The sequence below is a fragment of the Cyprinus carpio genome, chromosome B19 (genome assembly GCF_018340385.1).
Source record: "Cyprinus carpio isolate SPL01 chromosome B19, ASM1834038v1, whole genome shotgun sequence".
NCBI classification, from domain to species: domain Eukaryota; kingdom Metazoa; phylum Chordata; class Actinopteri; order Cypriniformes; family Cyprinidae; genus Cyprinus; species Cyprinus carpio.
Window position 1 is genome coordinate 14,676,281 of NC_056615.1, and position 22,866 is coordinate 14,699,146.

A 22,866-nucleotide genomic window follows, 5' to 3' on the forward strand; every position below is an offset into this window, starting at 1 on the left:
AAATAATTGACCCTAATAACTGATTTTGTGGTCCTGGGTCACATATGATAACATTTTTATGGTGCTTTTTGTCTATTTTGATTCCCATTTGCTTTTATTGTATGGAAGAGAGCAGCATGAACATTCTTAACAAACATTTGTCATGCTTCACAGAACATCAAAAATGTGAATTATCCTTTTAACCAGACCCTCACATTATTACATGATGCTGGTAGCAATCACCCCTCAACGTTTTCCTGACCTCGTCTTCTCTCTGTGCAAAAGGCCGCCCACCATCTACCCAGGGCTAGACTCAGTCTGTCAGCACAGTCAGGCTCAGTGAGCCCCATCTAACTCCTTGTCATGCAATAAAGACAGTACAGCCTAGAAGCAGAGGAAAGGGACATCCATAGACCCTTATTGTGTTCAGCTGCCACACACACGGCCCCTGAATGCCATACATGCTGAGGGTTTAAACTCCCGTGCCCTCAATAATGAAAGCCTATGTCCCGCCCGCCGTTTTACCACACCGCCGGCCCGTCTGAAAGAGCCCATTGTTGGTCAAAAAACAAAAATCAAATTGATGGCAATAACGACATAATGGATTCACACAATCAACTGTATTTGCAGACGGGCAGATGCTCAGGCCAGGTTAGTTCACAAGCTAGGTATTGTCTGTGTGGACATTCAGTTCATAGCTTATCCCTAGATGTTTGCTTGCTATGTATAACACTTTCTGGAATTTCTCACATTTGTCAGACAATTGTAGGTGACATACTGTAAATGTATTTTTCTCAAAGCACCCTGTTTACTGCATCAATGTGGTTGGCACTCAGAATGCCAGCAACCGGATCACTGTGTCCACAGACAGCCAGATGTGCTCCTGGAGCCTGGATATGCTGTTACAGCCTCAAGTCAGGGCTGACGCTATACCAGCATCCATCACACCTGTATCAAAGTCTGCTTGCTCAATCCATGTGTGTCTGTTGTAGGAGACCATGGAGCTTGTTTATAATAAGTCTAAGCTGATGGCTGTGACTGGGATGGCCTTCCCCACTGGAGACGTTAATAATTATATAATTGGCAGTGAGCATACATTTGACACACCGTCCATCTAATCAGAAGAGTTCAGAGACTGGGGTCCAAACCATTCAGAGGTAGTCAGAAACACATGTACCACATTTTTTGATCACAAATATTAGTGATGTCCATACTGCACTGTCTACTCACCTGTCAATCAAAACAAGGATTTCAAACTTTGGCTTTCTGATCAGAAGATTTGGAAAAGCATGTGCCAAATCACCGTCTTTATTCATTAGCCTACCTTTTTGTGAATTTCTCTGAGATAGTACATGCCACAGTTTTAAGTCTGGATATCCTGTACAGAGCACATTCAGGGCTTTTCAGAGATACCAAATTACTTCATAATTAACAATTAAAACTCCCACTCCTTTGTCATAAAAAATGTCTGAAATTAATTTAGTAACACTCTTATGGAAATATGATAATATTTTGTAATTATCATTTAAATCAATTTTTTTAATTGTGTGTCATAAATCAAAATCTCAGGAAAATGTTATGGGGTTTCAAATCAAAATATGACTTTCTGTTATGAAATAGGATGTTGATTTCATACATGTCCTCATATGAGGACACCGGGACTAAAAGCATGTTTATTACACATTTTGGGAGACATAACAAATGAATAGGGAAAGAAATTATATTTCAATATTCTATGAAATAATATATATTATTATGAAAATCTTGTAAATTATTACTCCCATTATTACACTTCTTTTTTCATTACATGTTGCCCCAAAAACACATTAATATGCAAATTAGATTTAGTTTATAGATACATTGTATATAATGAGAAAGCCCATATATGGTAATTTTACACACATTTTGCGGAAAGAAAAATTGTATCATTCTGTTATAACATAGTTGAGAATCATCTTTATACAAAGTTGGTAAAAAAAAATATCTTTAAAACTAAAAATGTATGATATATTGGTGATATAAAAAATCAATTGTTTATGCCTATGCATGTTCATTCACGTCTTTTAGTTTTTTTAAAGAAATTGAGTCCCAATGTCCTCTCCCGAGGACGTAGCATAACTTATGAATGAAATATCTTTACATTTCTTTTGTTTTTTACATTATTTTTAATGCTCTAAACAATGTAAAGACATGGAAAAAACAATTTTTTTCCTAAAACTTTTTCCTTGGGTCTTAAGAGGTTAAGTGTTTTCTATAAGGGAGAATAAGGTTATTAATTTTAGCCTAATAATTTTATCAGTATTTATTATTATAAAATTTGGTCAAGTGTCACTGTTTTAAAACATTAAGCCACATTAAGAATTTTAGAATGTCCCAAAACCATGCCTTGAACTAAGTACTTACTGTATTTCTTTATACTTGAGTCCAAGTTCAAAATAAAACTCTATGAACTGCTCCATTGTGAACATACAAAGCTATATAAACCACTGCAAGCTGCAAACAGGAAGAGTTTGTCTGAAAGCGAAAGTTTTGTTAGAGAATGCAAACATCTTTACGAGAGAACGCAAAAGTTTTGCAAGGGAACACAAATATCTTTGCAAGAAAATAAAAGTTTTGCGAGGGAACGCAAAGTTTCTTGAGAGAATGCAAAAGGTTTGCGAGGGAATGCAAAGTTTCTTGAGGGAACGCAAAAGTTTTGCGAGAGAATGCAAAACATTTCAAAAATATTTTAGTTTCAGGATTCTGTGATGAATATAAAGTTTATTTGAAAGAAATCAATTTATTTGATAGATTTTTTTTTGTAATTTTGTAAATGTCTTTATACTGTCATTTTTTTTATCATTTAAATTTAATGTCTTTGCTGAAACAGTTTTACTCTAAAATTACCTGAATGAATATTGTTAAAAATGGTCTCCTAAAAAAAAATTAGGATTCTTATTCAGTATAACATTTTATTAAAAATATTGCAATAAATATTGTTACCTTTGTTTTGTTTCTATTATGTGTTGCTTCACAGTAAAGCTGGAATCTGTGAGATGTTGGAGGGCCATCAGGGGCCAGTGACAGGCATCAGTTGTCACAGTGCTTTGGGCCCTGTCGATTTCTCCCACCTCTTTATCACTTCTTCTTTTGACTGGACTGTAACAATTGTGGAGCACAAAGGTAAGAGATAATATCCTCTACACCTTTTAAGTATCATCAGAGTACTTCACTTTTCTCTACTGACTAACCCTAACTACACTGCAAGATGTTCTAAATGAATTTATGCAAGACTAACGATCAGTTTTAATGAGATTCATTGACTCATGGACTGGAATTAGTGACATTTAAACATTAACCAGTGCATCATCAATTAATTCATTTAAGAGTTTGAAGTTTTGTAGCACATTTGTTAATTGAGTGATACTTAAATAATTTAAACATGCAATAATTTACACCTTTTCTGTTCTAACAGCAACACTTTTTTTTTTTTTTGGTAGGTTGTACACTCAGACAGTACAAATTTTTTTTGATTTTTCTTTTTTCTTTTTTAAAAACAGTGCTTTATCTTGCTTTCCAGAAACAAATATCTAAAATGAAATTACAGTAAAATTCTTATTATCTTTGACAATTTTTGTTTTCAAGTAAATGCATCTTGTTTTGAGGTTGTTTTAACTGGAAAGCAAGATATATATTTTTTTTTTTATGTTTAGAAAACCCTAATATGTCATGTACAAACCAGGCTAATTCAAAATGCACACACAGTTTCCAACATTAATGTAGGCACATCTTTTCTAAAGAGCATTTTAAACTCTGCTGTGTTAATGAAGACAGCATCTTGGCATTGTTTTTGTACATGCAAGTAAATCCATTCTGTGGCCAAAGCTTTGAGACCACTGGACAGCAGCATTTTGCCTTGGAGCTTAATCTGCAAGTTCAGAATGAGTGATTGAGTTTCTTGATTGGGGTTCAAACCACATGGACCAAAGAGATTGAGCAAGAGCGGGTTAGGGTGGGTGACGTATGGACATGGTTGTGCTCACAGATATACTGCAATCTGTGTCTGGAGATACTGGCTCAGATCACAATAACCACAGAGTGAGGGAAGCATGAAGGCCAAGTATGAATAAAAGATGGACGTCGAAAGAATGTTAGGGGAGGAGAGAGAGGCACGAATAATAATAATAAAAAAAAAGCAATGGAAAAGTGGGATAGCTTGAAGAAGAGACATCAATGACACAACCTTGGTAGAAATGGAAAACATAAGAAGTAGTTAAAGGGATAGTTCACCCAAAAATGAAAATGCTGCCTTCATTTTCTCACCCTCATGTTCTTCCAAACTGGTATGAATTTCATTTTTGGGTGGAACACAATATGGGAAATTTTAAAGAATGTGCTGGTCGCTCTTTTCCATACTGTTTTTTGAGCTTCAAAAATGTTCCAAATATCTTGTTTTTTCTTTTTTTTCAGGTCTTTTGAGGTCATATTATGGTTGTATGTATGTATGTATGTGTGTATATATATATATATATATATCTTATAAGTTATTTATTAATTTATAATATCAGTAATTTACAGGTTTGAGTAAATAATGACAGAATTTGCAATAACACAAAACGTTATTTGTGGTCAGTAAGATTTTTTTTAAGGAAAACAGTTTTATTCAGCAAGGATACAATAAATTGATCAAAAGTGATGGTAAAGGCATTTGTAATGTAAAAAAAAAAAAATCTGTTTTTAAACTTTCTATTCATCAAAAAGAATCCTGAAAAAAATATATCATGATAAAAAAAAATTAAGCAGCACAACTGTTGCCAACATGTTTCTTGAGTGCCAAATCAGCATATTAGAATGATTTCTGAAGGATCAGGTGACATTGAAGACTGGAGTAATGATGCTGAAAATTCAGCTTTCCATCACATTAATTACATTTTCCAATATATTGAAATACAAATCAGCTGTTTTAAATTGCAATATTTCACAATATTACTGGGTTTTATTACTATATTTTGCATCAAATTAAATGCCACACTTTTGAGAAGTAGTGTACATTTTTACGAGAACTGTCCCTTTAAAACGAGTTATCAAAGAGTTCAAAAGCAGAAGAGAGCCAAATAATCTGCAGTAGATGGTGGACACGGGTCATTTAACAAGGAAGTGGCACATCTACTGCCTCGGGCCCTGCGATGGATAATACAGCTGAGCTGCATTAATGAAAGCTACAGTATACGTATCATGTTCTCACACTCATTGCTATCAGCACAAGCCTACGTACAGTCCTGAACTTCCCGAAACCACAACATACCGTCCTGTCACTTTAAGTTGGACTTAATGCATTTTCTGCACAAATCTTAGACTTTGCGCATTCTGACAGATATTAAAACATTCCTGGGATGTTATGGATGTGCATGTGTTATTTTTTGGGGACGGGGGAATTCCTTCCCTTTGAGGAGAGCCGCAGGAATGCAGGGCTGTCTCTTTCTCCTGCGTGTGGTTGTAGGCACACCTTAGCCTGGAACAGAGCACCCTGTGAGCCTCCACACACTATCAGTCACAGGCAATAATGGGAATTTTCAAATGACACCTGGCTTGCTATTTTTAGACAGTGATGAGTTAGTTGAGCCATTTTATGTTATGAAATGTTTATTAGGTTTACTAATAAACGTTGTTTCTTGTATAACCAAGGCAGTGCTGACAGATAATTCTGTTTCCTTTATTGGTGTCCTATAAAACACAAAAGGAAAAAATGGTGTATGTTTCCCATAAGTGCCTGGTCCCTGCTCGGAAAACTCTCCATGTGCCCTAATTTGCCTTTTTATGTGCCTGTGGCAAGTCCTTGATGACTTTTCTATCTGCATCGCAGTCCACGTCTGGGTCTGTGATGGTGGTGACATGTATAAGCACCGTTTACTGTAGGTACATTAACAAGTACATGAGTTACTGGAAACTTAATACATACTAAATGCCATCACTAGACTTCTGTGGAGGCATCAGAGAGGTTATGGAATGAATGCGAGGTCTGCTGCTCCGTGTGCTGAGGAGTATGCACATCACGCTCTGTTAGAGGGAAAAAAATGTAGTCCTCAGGGAGGGCAGAATCAGCTCTGGCGCCTTCAGGATTTGGATTTATGGCTGTGGATCCTGTGGATCAGATCAACTGATGAGCATAGTTAAAGTTCTAATTGGACCAGTACTGGTTTGATCATAATATAACCAAATAACTAAATTACAATGGTGGCACATACAGTAACATGCTGAATGGGAAACATAAACCACTATTCATTTCATACTGGTGGATTGTTCATGGATTTTTCTCTCACATATTATCATTATATACTTGGTTCAAAGATTAAAATTTTTACCATGATTTACAGAAGACACCCACTAAAATGTCATTCAGTTTAACAATAGTTCATGTACCAAAAAATTATGTCAGGCATATTTAGAACCAGAATCATTAAATGACATTAAAAGACTCTATTTAAGGATCACAGTGCAGCTTCCAAAATCAAATGCATTGTCATTTAAAATCTTTACCGATCTTTGCCACTATCCTTCAATCTAGGTTTTACGCATTTGTCAGTTTTTAATAATCTAGATTATAATTAAATGTATTATGTTCACTTATTCTTTTATATATTTTAATAAGTACAGGTCAGAATAAGTAGGTTGTTACATTTTTACATAAATGTATCTGTATGACAGTGGAACATTATATTTTGACATAGAAGTTATTTGAAACATTAAAGCAGATGACACTTTACGTGCATTTATTATGCTTTCTATGTATATAAATCACTTTTGTAAATGTAAATATATGTGGACACCAAAATGGGACGTCTCTTTGAATTCACACTACTGATTAAAAGTGTGGCGTCAGTAAGAATTTTTTTTTTTGTTGTTGTTTTTTTATGAAAGAAGTCTCTTATGCTTCTCTTATGCCTCATAATACAGTAAAAAATAATATTGTGAACTATTATTACAATTTAAAATAGCTGTGAAAATTTTAAAAGACATAAAACTAAATTTTCAGCAGCCATTACTCCAGTCCTCAGCATCATGCGATTTTTTGTGGAAACTTTTTCATGACTGATGAATAAAAAGTTCAAAAGAACAGCATTTATTTAAAAGCTAAATTTTTTGTAACAAAATACATATATTTACTCTGACTTTTTATCATTAATGAAAATATGAAAATATGATCATATTTTCAAGAAAATATGATCATATTACCCCAATACTACAGTCTCTGCACTGGCTACCTATTAAGTTCTGTATCAGTTACAAAATATTATTACTTACTTATAAGGCCCTTAATGGTTTATCTCCTGCGTACCTAACTAGTCTTCTACCACGCTACAACCCATCACGCTCCCTAAGGTCACAAAACGCTGGACTTTTGATAGTACCTAGGATAGCAAAGTCCACTAAAGGAGGTAGAGCTTTTTCGCATTTGGCTCCCAAACTCTGGAATAGCCTTCCTGGTAATGTTTGGGGCTCAGACACACTCTCTCTGTTTAAATCTAGATTAAAAACACACCTCTTTGGCCAAGCATTCAAATAATGCATCTCATAATTTTGGACTGCAGTTATATCTGATCAAAATGTGCATTATTATTCTTTAGCTTGGGTTAAACAAATTAATTTTACTTGGCTGGAACAGCAGCTACGCTAATTATGTCTCTATTTGTTTCTCTGCCATGCCACGGGATTTACATCACGTGGTAACTAGGATTTACACAAGCTCCAGTCTGGATCCAGAACACCTGAGAAGAGATGATGCCAAGGGACCTCAGATGATGCTAACACAGAGACAACATACAGAACTACCACATTTTGCTATAAGTTTGATTGCATAATTGCTGTTAATAGTGTTAATCGTCTGTTTGTTTACGTCTTTTTATTGATTTTTCTAAACATTTCTGCTATATGCACATGAACTGACAGTCACCACTGATAAGCTACTACTAAATATTGTAGAAACTTAATTTTCTGTAAAGTTGCTTTGTAATGATTTGTATCGTAAAAAGCGCTATACAAATAAACTTGAATTGAATTGAATTGAATTGAACTTGAATAAAAGTATTACTTTCTTTCAATTTTTTTTTTACTGATTTCAAAATTGAACGGCAGTATATATGTAAATGGTTTGTTATTCATTCGTTCACTCATTGTTTGTTTAATGTTCTATGTTGTAGGCTATCTTTTTGTAAGTAACACAATGATAAAAAACTAAAGTGATTTTAAGATGAAGTGTTATGGTGTGTTTTGGTGTGGTGGAGTGTGTCTCGGTGTGGTTCATTAGCGTGCTGTGGTCTTCATTGCTCTCCGCCCAACTGTCTCCCTCTGTACCTGTGTGGAATGCATCCAGCAATCCTCAGTATCTCTCTCTCTCTCTCTCTCTCATTTTCTTCTCTTTTCTTCTATGCCACAGACAGCTGTTACACTTAGGTTACAGTACACCTTGGTAAGACTTTCATCTAGCATTTTTTATGACGCTGCTTGAATGTGCAAAGGTTTTAATTAGCTCAATCCCAGACAGGCCCCAGGGCTGCAGCAGCGCCACTCTGTCTACTGCCACTCTCTCATTCTCTCGTTCTGCCTCTCCCTCCATCTTCACCCGCTCTCTCGCCCTCCGCTTGTCCCCTTACAACCCCAGCACCTTCTTGCTTGTCCTGTTTGCCCTTTTATTCTACTTTTCTCATGATATTTCACCTACATTTTCTCATGTTGTGTCCCCCTCAGCAAAACAAGCCACTGAACTTCTTTGAGGATAACGCAGACTATGTCTACGATGTGATGTGGTCCCCCGTGCACCCCTCGCTCTTTGCTGCCGTGGACGGCATGGGTCGTCTGGATCTGTGGAACTTGAACGACGACACTGAGGTGAGGTAAAGCTTTCGGTCTGGTCCCCCAGGTCACGCCAGGCCAAAGATGCATCAAAACAACAACAAGTTCCTTTCTGTGTGGGCGTCTCCCCACAGGCCGCTCTTAAATCAGCTTTCTGACAGCTCCTCACCAAGAGCTCGCACAACACTCCAGCGACGTTCCTTTCCACACACACGCATAGTCTGCAAACTCACGGCTAATTACTCCGATGTGTGCGGATTCCTCTCTCTCCACCATTCCAGAGTTGTTAAGTTCCCATGGGCTACAGCCCAGCAAAGCGGTTTAACCTGGTCTTCCAAGGCCACTGTCTCTCAAGACCTTTAGGGACAATCACAGCTTTACTTACTGTATGGAACTGAGATATACTGCAAAAAATATTTTAAATATTTTCCATAACATAAACAAGACAAGAAAAAAAGACTTGTTTTCTGTGAATATATATATAACTATATAACTATGTAAATATATGAAAATAAAATTATATTAATATAATAATCAACAATTAAAAAATCAAGATATATCCTCTGAAAACAAAAAATCTTTTTTTTTCTTATATTTTACACGTTAAAAATTGTTAGTTGTATAGTTTAATATAGTTCTTTTGATTATAGAAAGTAAAGTACTTCAATAAACACCATATCAATTTATGAAAATAAAATTATATTAAAATACATCATAATAAACAAATATTCAAAATATATTCTTAAAAATTTAAATAATTAAAATCATATTCCATTACTCCACTGGAATTTTTTAAATCTTCTTTTTTACATTAACCTCAATTTGTAATGTAAGATACACATTTTGATTATAAAAATAATTAACACTATATAAATATATGAAAATTAAATTATGCTAAAAATATATAATACAAAATATTTTTTTCATAATGAATGGAATTATTATTTTTACAGAATTTTGAAAAATTATAAGTACAAAACAATTTAATATAAACCTCTCGAAAATGAGTCTTAATGTCTGAAGCAGTTTGTTCAGTAATGATTTTAAGAATGTTTAGATATATTTTTTTCTGAAAACAAGGCCTGATTCAATTCTGATTAAACAGATTTTTGCAGTGTTGGCTTGCAGATTTTGTAGAACAGTGAGATCATATTTACTGTCATATACTGGATCCAACAGCGTATGTCACTGATAATGGAGTGTCACCATGCATCACATGCTATGATGTTGTTTCATGTGACAGTTGACTTAGTGCTACATGGAGCATTCACACAATACGTCAGTCTGTAATGGTGTACATGCCTCACAACTGTGGCCCCTGAGGCCACAGCGCAGAGTCCAGCGAGAGCAGTTTGGTGTTACATCCCTCCTGTGTGAGATGAGATCTGCTCTGACTGACACTGCCTGTCCACTAAGGAATACACACCCACTTTAATTACATGCTGCTCTGAGATCTGCTGTTCTCCACTCACCCATCTCTCTCTAACCATACGCTGTGGGTTTGGTGGAAGGTAACCAATAAACAGCTCACTGATTGTAAATCATATTTGCAAAAGTCAAATTGAAATCAAAACTGGCCTTATTTACCTTCTTAACATACATTTCTGGTCGGAGGGAATGATTCTTAGAAAATAATGTTAATGTAATCTTTCATTAAAAAAAGGGACCTTTTGTAATCAAGCCCTTTAACCACTTTTCATAATCCAATCAAATCTCATTAAATAAAAACCAATCCCATCCTATTTATTTTATTATTAATTATTATCTTAAATATTCTGTTTAACTCAATAAAAATTGTAAAATAAAAAATAAAAATTTTAACCACTTTTCATAATCCAATCAAATCTCATTAAATAAAAACCAATCCCATCCTATTTATTTTATTATTAATTATTATCTTAAATATTCTGTTTAACTCAATAAAAATTGTAAAATAAAAAATAAAAATCATGTTGTTTTAAAGGCTTTGCCAAATGGGGACAGAATGTGAGCTTAATTTAAACCCACAACTGCCACTTGAGCACTGTGTGCTTTTATGCTAACCACTAGGCCACAATATATAGATTAATTAATAGTTTGACATTATGAAAATGTACAACAAATATGTAATATTATCTTATTTAATATATATAAATATATATATATATATATATATATATATATATATATATATATATATATATATATATATATATATATATATATTATATATATATATATATATTCTTTAACGTTGACTCATAATATAGGACCAATATTTTTTTTTTTAACTTGCAACCCTACATTTAACTTGTGGTCCCTGATTTTTTCTTTCTTTCTTTCTTTTTTCAGTTTTTTCTCACTGTGAAAAAAATGTTTTTCTCAACTCGCCACCCCCCCCCCCCCCACCTTCACCAAAACCGTACATTTTTGACATTGAGGGGAAAATTTATTTAAAATAGTAAATTATGTTTATCTGAAAGTGTAACAATGCAAACAGGTTTCTGCAAGGGGTAGGTTTAGGGTTGGGTTAGGGGATATAAATTATTGTTTGGTTAGTATAAAAGTAATAGAAGTCTATGGAAAGTCCCCACAATTCACAGAAACAAACGTGTGTTTATCTGCTTCTGATACTTCTGCTCCACTTTTACATCTTGTTCAGACACTGTCTGCCCCTTGTCTTCCAGGCCAGCCCGTACCACCCCTTCTACTCCTTGGTTATCTGATGTTCTCTGCGAACATTATTCTAAGCTCAGGGCTGCTGAAAGGGTGTGGCACAAATTTAAAATTCCTACTGATCTTAATGTGTATCAGTCACTCCTCTCTTCCTTCTCTGCTAATGTCTCCACTGCTAAAAGGACATACTACCATAGCAAAATTAACAATTCGTCTATCTCACATGCTCTTTAAAACATTTTCCCCGCTCCTTTGTCCTCCTCCTCCCCCTCCTGCATCAACTCTAATAGCTGATGTGTTTGCCACGTTTTTCATTAATAAAATTAAAACATCAGCGCACAATTTTCCACACCACAATCTGTCAAGCACATCTTACCAGGAAACATACACTCATTCACAACCTTCTCTTCACTCTCTGAGGCAGAAGTCTCCAAACTCATCCGTTCTAATCATCCTACTACTTCTCCACTTGATCCTATTCCATCTCATCTCCTTCAAGCCATTTCTTCTGCAGTTGTACCTGCATTCACTCACACCATTAACATATCCCTCCACACTGGTGTATTTCCCTCAACATTTAGACAGGCTCATATAACCACACTACTTAAGAAACCCACCCTCAACCCATCTCTTTTAGAGAACTACAGACCAGTTTCCCTTCTTCTTTTCATTGCACAAACACTTGAACGAGCTGTGTTCAACCAAGTCTCTGCCTTTCTCACACAGAACAACCTCCTTGACAGTAACCAGTCTGGTTTCAGAAGTGGACATGAGACTGCCTTGCTTTCAGTTGTTGAAGCCCTAAGACTGGCAAGAGCAGATTTCAAATCTTCAATAATTATCTTGCTGGATCTGTCCGCTGCTTTTGACACGGTTAACCACCAGATCCTCCTGTCAACCCTATTGGCAAAGGGCATATCAGGAACCGCACTCCAGTGGTTTGAGTCTTACCTATCAGATAGGTCCTTCAATGTATCTTGGAGAGGTGAGGTGTCCGAGTCAAAGCATCTAACTACTGTGTTGCCTCAGGGTTCAGTTCTTGGACCACTTCTCTTCTCTCTCTACATGGCATCATTAGGTTCTGTCATTCAGAAACATGGCTTTTCATACCACTGCTATGCTGATGACACTCAACTCTACCTCTCATTCCATCCTGATGATCCGACAATAGCTGCTAGCATCTCAGCTTGTCTTACAGAACTCAACCTTGCCAAGACAGAACTGCTTTTGGTTCCAGCAAACCCATCGTTTCAAAACCCACCTTTTCAACAAAATTTCAACATCCAGTTAGGCACATCAACCATAACTCCTTCAAAAACAGCCAGAAACCTTGGAGTTATGATTGATGATCAAATGACTTTCTCAGACCACATTACTAAAACTGTACAGTCCTGCAGATTTGCTTTATTCAACATCAAGAAGATCAGGCCCTTTCTTTCTTTTTCACACCTCTGATTATCAATTTGCAATGGCTACCAATAGCTGCTCGCATAAAATTCAAGGCATTGATGTTTGCCTACAAAACCAAACACTGGCTCTGCACCCCTTTACCTAAATTCATTACTTCAGACTTATGTACCCTCCATAAACAAGCCATCATTCAACAAAAGAACGCCTGCTTGATTGTGCCATCCCAAAGAAGCATAAAATCACTTTTACGGACTTTTAAATTAAATGTTCCCTCCTGGTGGAATGACCTGCCCAACTCAATCCGAGCAGCTGAGTCCTTAGTCATCTTCAATAATCGGCTAAAAACACATCTGTTCCATCTTTATTTGACCCTCTAACTCTAGTACTCTCTATTCTAATTCTATTCTTTAAAAAAGAACACTAGCTTTCTAGCTTCTAGCTTTTTGTATTCTATCTGTTTTCTTTTCATTTATTATACAATTAACAAAAGCAAAAAAGACCTCTAACACTAGCTTGCTCTATTCTATTTCTATTCTATCTGTTTTCTTTTTATTTATTATATTTAAAAAAAAAAAACCTTGCTATGCGTTCTGCATTAAGCTACGTAACTGAGTCTTGTTATAGCACATGTATATCATTGCTCTTTTGTTGATTTTGATTGCTTCCATTGTCCTCATTTGTAAGTTGCTTTGGATAAAAGCATCTGCTAAATGACTAAATGTAAATGTAATGTAATGTAATGTGTGTGTGTGTGTGTGTTGCCTCAAGAACAATGCATGTTATCCAAAACATCAGGACATCATGCGTAAACTGGCAAAAATCTTGTGCCAGAAAGCAGCCAACAGTTCTCCATTGTCAGCTTATAAAGAAATTCACCCATAACACCATTAACAGACTGCAGGCTCGCCTGGTTCCAATTTACGCAAAGAGAAGCTTGCAGCCAATTTAACCTTGCAGTTGACTCTTGGAGGAAGCTGCTCGCTAATAGCTCTCAGGCTGTGGTTAGCCTGTTCTGAAGCGAGGAAGCTTTTGTATTAGCCAGCGTACAGCTTCCATCTTTGCTGACAACATATGTCAGGCCAGTCTTAACTGTCATAAGTAATAGGCAGAAATCAACCTCACACACACGCACAAACAGAGCCTGTGTATCGCTTTAATGTGTGCGGAGCAACTTTTCATGATGATTTATGAAATCATTAAAAGCGCTCATAGTTATTTCCAGTAGAGCTGTGGATTCATGTCTTCTTCCTATTAGAGCTCAGCTTTGACTAGACATCCTAACGACATCATTTTATCACAAGGGCACTGTATGTTTACATTATATGACTTATCTGCTGATATCCAATAACTGAAGACATGTTTTCTGTAGTGAGATTTATAAGTCCAAATCCACTTTGTTAAAAGGTGTAAAGGTGAGCACACTAGGGCTACAGTATATGATCCACATTCATTTTATAATTCAACATTTGTCTTATTTGTGTCTGTCTTTATTCCAAAATGCTAGGTTAAATACAACCCAGCGCTGGGTAAAATATGGACAAACCCAGCGATTGGGTTTGTTTTCAACCAACAGCTGGGTTAATGTTTAACCCAACCTTTTGGGCAGTAACCCAACCGCTGGGTCAAAACAACCTAATCGCTGACCCAATCCATATTTTACCCAGCGCTGGGTTGTATTTAACCAAGAATTTTTTAGAGTGTTCTAATTAATATTTGAAGAAATACAGAGTTAGCAACATGACAAAAAAATAGAATTTTGTAAATGTAAATTTCTATATGTGATATAAAAAAATGCTTGTGATATTTGAATTCCATTCATTTTTATTTTTATTTATTATTATTATTATTTTGCATTTCAAACTGTAAATGTTCACATTACACAATTAAAACATCTGGGTCAGTAAGATTTTTTTTCCTCCTTTGAAAGAAATTAAACATTTTATTCACCAAGGATGCATTAAGTATAAAAAAAAAAACAAAAAAACATTATAATATCTCTTCTCATATCACACAAAATATAAAAAAAAAACAGGGAAAAAAAAATTCACATTTTCCACAAAAAAAAATTTAGCAACAAACACATTTTTTTTTTTTACATTGATAATAATAATAAACAAATGCAGCAAATCAGCATATTAGAATGATTCCTAAAGGATCATATGACACTGAAGACAGGAGCAATGACTGCTGAAAATTCGGTTTTCCCATTACAGAAATGTATCACATTTTATTAAAATAGAAAACAGTTATTTTAAATTGTAATGATATAACTGTTATAACAATATAACTGTTTTTACAGTATTTTTGATCAAATAAATGCAGCCTTAGTGAGAATAAGAAATTTAAAAACATAAAAAATTATTTAAATATACTAATTTTTATATTTCACTGATCTCTTCTCTATTATATTGAATATTATATTTTATTTTATTATTTAAACATATATTTTCCTCTCATCTCGTATTTAGTAGCTTTATAAATATTATATAGTATTATATAATTATATATATTATTAATATAATATTTTTTTATTTTAAATAGTAATAATATTTCACAATATTACTGTTTTAACTGTATTTTTCATCAAATAAATGCAGCCTTGGTGAGTGTATGAGATTTGTATCAAAAACATTTAAAAATCTTAAAATTCTTAGTGTACTGTATATGCTGGTACAGTTTAAATTTCACCATGAAAGAGATTTCATTCAATAATCTTGCGTTATTCACATCTTGTGTGTTTGATATGAAGCTGTATATGATTAGAGGTGTGTTTTGTGTCCAGGTGCCCACCGCTAGTGTGACAATAGAAGGATCCCCCGCTCTGAACTGCGTCAGATGGGCATCTTGGGGCAAAGAGGTCACCGTCGGAGACTCAGAGGGACGTGTGTGGATATGTCGTTGGAGAGGTATGAATCTTTTCTCACTAATAAGTATCATAATGTGTGAAATTACTGTTATTATTCTTCTCTCAGATTTATTTTCGGCTGTATGGCAGCTTTATGAACATCATCAACCCAGTAAGACCTGGATGCAGAATGAAAGTGGAAGTGAAATTGAATCTCTCAGAGTTTGACATAAAGGGTTTGCATGTTTACCAAGCTCTCCGCGTGGCTAGCTTGTTTTTGTTTGAATCTTTTATTTTAATTACTTATTTTAAGGCAGTCTCCACATGACTTCACCACCGCCACAGAGCGGCAAACCACCAGGACTGCCATGTTCACCATGTTCTTTTCGTTCTCCGGGTTTGGCCTCGTGTGTGGGGCAGTGCTAATCTTAGCACAGTATATCGTGGTAATTGGAGAGTGCGTCGGTCGAGCATGTGGACTCCTTGGGCTGATGATAATAGTGGGTCATCAATAAAATGAAGTGAAGGAAAGTTGAAGGGTTTAGGTGGAACGGGGCTTATTTACAAAAGACTTTGACATGAAGCACTCAACATGGCCTCCGTCAGCAGAGGCAGTCACCAACTTCCAGTCGCGGCAAGAAGTACCACTTCTGACAACTGCCAAGGTCCCTTTGTGTTAAATTTAGTAGACTTTGTTAAATATTTGCTTTGGATAACCACAGCATGTTTTCGCTGCGCTTGAGTCATATTGCATAAACTTTCGGATGCCATTTCGGGTGGTTTACAGTTGAAATAGATTTTGTTCTTCAACCGCGGGTCACCCCCGTATGAGAGTTTCTTAAGGCCCGAAATATACTCTGTGATGTACTAAAGCTAAAGACTCTCTTTAAACTCTTGCTTTGCTGCTGTATGATTCTAGTTAACCATAGAAGAAGACAGTATATGTGAATATCTGCTCTACTGCCCCTTGTGGCAAGGCAAAGAATGCAACACGTATTAGCCTTGCATTATGAATTCTGTTCAGTCAATCTCTTCTATACATTGAATTTATGATTTAAAGCATGCATTTTGTTAGTTTTTTAAGAAACAAAGTTAAACATCTTATTAAATCATAAACATATTTAAACATATTTCATTATTTTCTTGAAATGGTTTTAACTGCTTTATTTATTAATATCTAAATAAATTTTGCCTGCAAAATTATGTGGTCCAACCAATCTGAAGATGAAAAGAAACAGAGAGAGGACCCCACCAGACCATAATGACTGTGTTAAGCTCAGTAAAATATTAGATCAGTGTTTCTCAACCGGTGGGTCGATGAAATGTGGGTCGCGCAGTGTACAGCCAAAAAAACGACATCAACAACAAAAAACGTCATTCTTAATGTTTTTCTGATGTTAACACTTATGTCAGATGCAGTTTAAGTAAAGAGTGCCTGAGAAAATATCCCGATTCAGTATCTACTGCGGTCAGATGAGATGATGACAGGCTTGTTGTCAGTGTCATTATTCTATCATTATTTTTGTAACTTATGAAATTAAAAGTCTCTCACCTCAGAAAAGCGAAGTATCCTGTCCTGCCGGATGTTAAACTGTGCGGTTTCACTTACTAAAGCGCAGAAACTACAACCATGCAACGCCTGAAATAAAAGTATAGTACCAATAAATCACACATGATATTCATTCTATTCAGGAGCAGTTACATATGTATATATGTATGTATATATATATATATATATATATATATAATATATATATATGCATAAATACATATGTATAGTATACAGAATATGGTGATAAAATGCCAGTGTTAAAAGGTCATTTATTGATGAAGACCTCTTGAGACCCCCTGCTGTACTATAAAAGAGCTTGATTTGGTCTTGGGTTTGGAAGTGGCTGTCATCTCCTCCCACCTCTCTATTCCTGTTTAATTATACCCTGTAGTTCTCTCTCTATCTCTCTCTCTCTCAGCCTGGGCGGCAGGCAGCCGTCCTTTCTCATCTAAATCTGACTCTCTGACAGCAGAAAGTGATCCCACATCGTCACCCAGCCGGCCCATAGTCCCCATCTTCCCCTTCCTGAGAACTGACACGATAAATATTCAGCACTCAAAGGCCAAACAAGCAGCTTTATTGTTCCGTCTCTGAATCACAATGTGTGGTGATCTCTTTCCTCTCCCACACTGTGACAGCACATGTAATGCGTAGCTTTTGCTCTTGATGTGCCGTTTTGGAGGGGTGGGGGGTGTTTTTGGCACTGGATTTCTAAAACGCTCATTTGTTGCAGCTGGCCGTGCCCCACAGTGAGGATTAGGCCCGCTTCGGACGCACACTGATGGAGATCCGTGCCAACCGTTGGGACGGTGAGGAGTGGGGCCCATGGAGCTGGCCACATAAACACGGGATCAGAGTCATCACCAACCCAGACTGAGTCTGATGTAACACACTCAATTAGCATTCACTAGTACTGTGCAGTTTACTCCAATAAAAGGGACCGTTTATCTAGAAAATGAAAAATTGGTTACCATAGAAACCTAAAAACATCAAACTACCCAAACCACTCAAAACCAAATAAAAAAAATATATTCCAACTCAAAAATCAATCAACCAGTCAACAGAAGAGAAAAGTTTAGAAATCTCTTCATTGGATCAAATCAATACAAACAGTAGTCCTGTGCTGTCAGGATTTGCTACCAAAGCTATTGTGAGCTTAGGGTTTAGGTTGGCGTCAAGGGTAAGTAGGTGGTTTAACGTTGTGTAGGTAGTCAGAACTGTGATTTACACGACCAATACAGTTTTTAGAATGCGTGGTGAGGGTTTGTGCATAACTGGATTAGAGGACAAATCATGAATAATCAAGATTTTCGGACAATTCCTAAAATCCTGAGATTAATCGTTTACTCTGGCTGCATCTGAAATCGCATACTTTCTGAATAAGTAGGCCTACTTTAAGAAGTGTTCTATAAAGTATAAATGTGTGAAGTATGAATTTAATCAAACCATACTAAATTTGTAGTAAATACGGCAAATAAATCATATTGTGAATGTGAGTTTGCCGAGTCTGTGTGACTGTGTACAGCATATTAATAAGAAACGTCTGTCTATTGAGTGGTGCATGTAAAATAAACATACACAACCAATTTTGTCCAAATCACGAAAATTATTTTTATGTGCTCAATGTTTTTGATTCGGAAGTGAAGACGTGACAGATTACTGGAATGAATGACTTGTTTGAGCCCGTTCATAAATTATATATTATAATTTATAGAATTAGCAAAAAGTGTCTATCATATCTGCAAAATAGGCATTGTAAGCCTAGATTTCTTTTACTCACCCCTGTCATTCAATAATGAACGGGATTAATGAACACATTCTTTTTATACTGCTAAATCAGTTAATAACATTTTTGAAAATGTGCTTTTGACAAATTAAGTTATATATACATGTAAGTTGGTGACTGTGTCAATGATATTCACAGTGGCTTTCTCATCAGTGTTACAGTGATGCAAGCAGGTATTGTGTGCGTACTAAGAGATGTTTCACTTGTTAGAAATAATGTTACTGAAAACCATAAGAAGTGTGTGGCTAAATAAAACAAGTATTGGCAAATAAAAGATGCTTCTAGCAACCGTTTTTGTTTGATTTCCTTTTAATAAATTTTCCATCAGTGCATCTACTGCTGCCATACTTACAGTAAGGCACAATCTTTACACACTATATGTACAATCAACTCTACTGTACAGCTCAATTTAGTCTTCACATCATTTTTCAAGGGGTTGAGAAATACAGTACTGACAAATATCATCTGTAAAACCTTACTGCCGAGTTTCACATTGAGATTTCACATTGACCATAAACTGCCACTGTGTGTAGATTCCCAACACACAAATTTAACACTATACAAACATAAATATGAAATACTATAATACATTCAAATGTGAGAGTCCACGTCAGTAATAAAATGAACTGCCCAATGAGTGCTATGTGCTTATATAGTTTTACGGTAAAAGGAGGAGAAAAGAAAATGTAAACAGTATCATTTAAACAATACAACTTTGTCATTTCTAACTACATACGCTTGTACTGTTTTAAAACCCTGCAATATGCAACATGTTAATTTAATAAATAAATAAAAACGTATACTGTAGTAAATGTAACAAATCTTTTTTTTAGGTACATAAAAAATACAATAAAACAACTGAAAGGATTAAAAAAAGGTTTGATTTACATAAAATAAAATAAAAAATCAAAGTCACAATACAACCCCACTGAAGAATCCAGGACTTTGTGGTAGATTTAAATAAATATTAAACATCATCCCTATCTACGTTGTGCTTTAAAGTTGTAATTTGCACCAACAATCGCATAAAACATTATTTCCAGTTCATCTGCTGAAGGTTTTATGTTCTCAACTAGAAGGAAAAGATTCATATGCGTGTTTGTTCCAGTGCAGCTGAAGTGGATGCGTTTGCTTCAAACGTGTGGGGCGGCAGGCGCTCGGAATCGTGGTAGATGCAGTCCAAATTTGCTCTCGATGCCAGCAAACGTGGCCACAGCCAACCTGAAGCCACCGATGTGGTCAGGATTGGGCGCCGGGAGGCTGATCCGAGACTTGGGAGTAGGCTCTGCGCCAGCTGGTTTTCTGTGGTGAGGAGAGAGGGAGAGAGAAGATGGATGAGGAGGAGGAGCAAAGGGAAACTTTACATTCTGCTGTGTCCTGTCAAAAAGAATAAACAGCCTGTCTCAATAGTGAAAACAAGAATATTTTCCTCTCAAATTATGGAACACAAAATAAATGAATAGACCAGAACCAGTTTCTTGCCTTCCCTTTAAAAAAAAAAAAAACCCTTTGCATTTAGGACACAAATCCTATTTTAGGATGTCGTCTTACCATTTTAGCCTGAATGAAATCATAATCATGTAGCTCAGATCCGTTTGAAGCACCAAAACCAGACATGAATATGAAAAACTACATCTAAATTTGAGTGTCCGCATAAGCAATAAAATAAACATGTCGATGTCTATGCGCTTATGGAGATTTATGACAAAGGAAAAAGCATGTGAATAAAGTTTCACAATGACCACATATGAAATACATCTTTTCATTCATTCCACATATGCATGTGCTATTTCCTCAGTTTGTCTATTTTAGCTCAGCTTCTGGAATACTTGATTCTGACTGGTCAATTGTGGCATGCAGATATCATGATAGATGTATAATGACTATATTAGACTGTCCCATATCGATGTCGATATATCACTGTCCCAGGCAAATGTTTCAGCATTGATAATAATAGATGTTTCTTAAACAGTAAATCATAATATTAGAATGATTTCTGAAGGATCATGTAACACTGAAGGCTGGAGTAATGATGCTGAAAATTCAGCTTTACATCACAGAAATAACTCTTCTCTATTATAATAAGCATATTTTTAACATTGCCATATTTTTATTTTATTTTCCTAATTGAAACATTATACTTTCATTTATAGCAGATGTCAGAAGGAATATTTAACTACACTATCTCTCTCTCTCTCTCTCTCTCTCTCTCTTTATATATATATATATATATATATATATATATATACTAGTGCTGTCAAATGATTAATCGCATCCAAAGTTTTTGTTTACAAATATATGTGAGTTTACTGTGTATATTTATTATGTATATATAAAGACACACATACAGCATATATTTTGAAAATATTTACATGTATATATTTATATAAATTATATAATATATAAATATATTTCATAAATAAATGTAACATTTTTCTTAAATATATACATGCATGTGTGTGTAAATAATAAATATACACAGTACAAAAACATATTATTTAAACAAAATTTTTTATTTTGGATGCGATTAATTGCGGTTAATTGTTTGTTTATAAATATATATATATATATATATATATATATATATATATATATATAGATATATATATATATATATATATATATATATATATATATATATATATATATATCAAGTAAAGTATACATATACATAAAGTATATATGCATACACATACACATACACATACACACACAAAGAATAGATGTATTCTTTAACAAATACATTTATTATATTGGCCATCAGTTAACGGTCATAACTAAAGTAATTATCAGTCTCAGCTGGAATTTCAATAATAATGCATCCTTGGTCATATAGTTTCTTTTTCACATAAAAAGCTTCAGAGCTGAGCTACATGACTGTATGATTTCATTTAAACTGATGTCATAAAATATCCTAAAATACAGTCAGTATCCTAAATGGAAAGGTTTGGAAAAAGGCAAGAAACCGCTCTGTTCATTAATTTTGTGTTCCACAACTTGAAAGGAAAATATTCTCGTTTTCACAATTCAGTCAGGCTGTTTATCTCCAGTACACTTTCCGATATGATAGCACGTATTTATTAAAGTGCTAACTGAGCCACATGAATCAATATATAAACAGGTATAAAAACAAATCCACACACAGGTTTGTATATTTACCATTTTCTTTTACTGTATATGCGCCTGTGGTTTCTGGGTTTGAGGACAGCACAATATTCCACGGGAAAATAAGGTCATCCTGTCCAGAACTGGAACAGACTCCAGTCAAAGCAATTCTCCCCACCTCAAATCACTTGGACACATGGAGCCATGTGGCTATGGAAGAGCATTTCTAGAAATGTCACCTCCAGGCTTCAGTGAGTCAGCTGACCCTTTCTAAATCATAAAGCGAGGGTGTTTTTCGCTTCAGCAGGAGAGATAAAGATGCCACGGCAAACAGCTTTCAGTCCAGGCGTTCAAAGCTTTCTTGTGTAGTAATTAGGCCTTCCTGTCTCAGCTGTAACAAAGTGCTTGTCGGAATGAGAGTCTTTGCTACAAAGCCAGCCCTCTCTAAACAGCTATTAATGAAATTTCAGGGCATCTGACATTTCAGAGCTCTTCACAATCACACTACGTGGCCCAGAGCTTTTTTCCTAATGGAAGATTTCTAAAGAAAGAAACTATTTCAAAGTTTTAGGAGGTGTATGAGTCTTACTGTCCACCGAAGTCTATGAAGAACCACCTCTGCAGGAGCTCACAGGTCACTAGAGACACTCCAAACTGAGGCCAAAAGAGAAACAAGCATGCTGAGGAAGAAAAAAAACATTAAAA

The 22,866-nt window shown here is 35.3% G+C and overlaps 2 pseudogenes; one reads left to right on the top strand and one right to left on the bottom strand.

Annotated features, from left to right (window-relative positions):
• LOC109111201 overlaps positions 1-18,235 on the top strand; it is a 57,179-nt pseudogene extending 38,944 nt beyond the window's left edge.
• Positions 18,236-19,353: 1,118 nt separating this feature from the next.
• LOC109111200 overlaps positions 19,354-22,866 on the bottom strand; it is a 39,337-nt pseudogene continuing 35,824 nt past the window's right edge.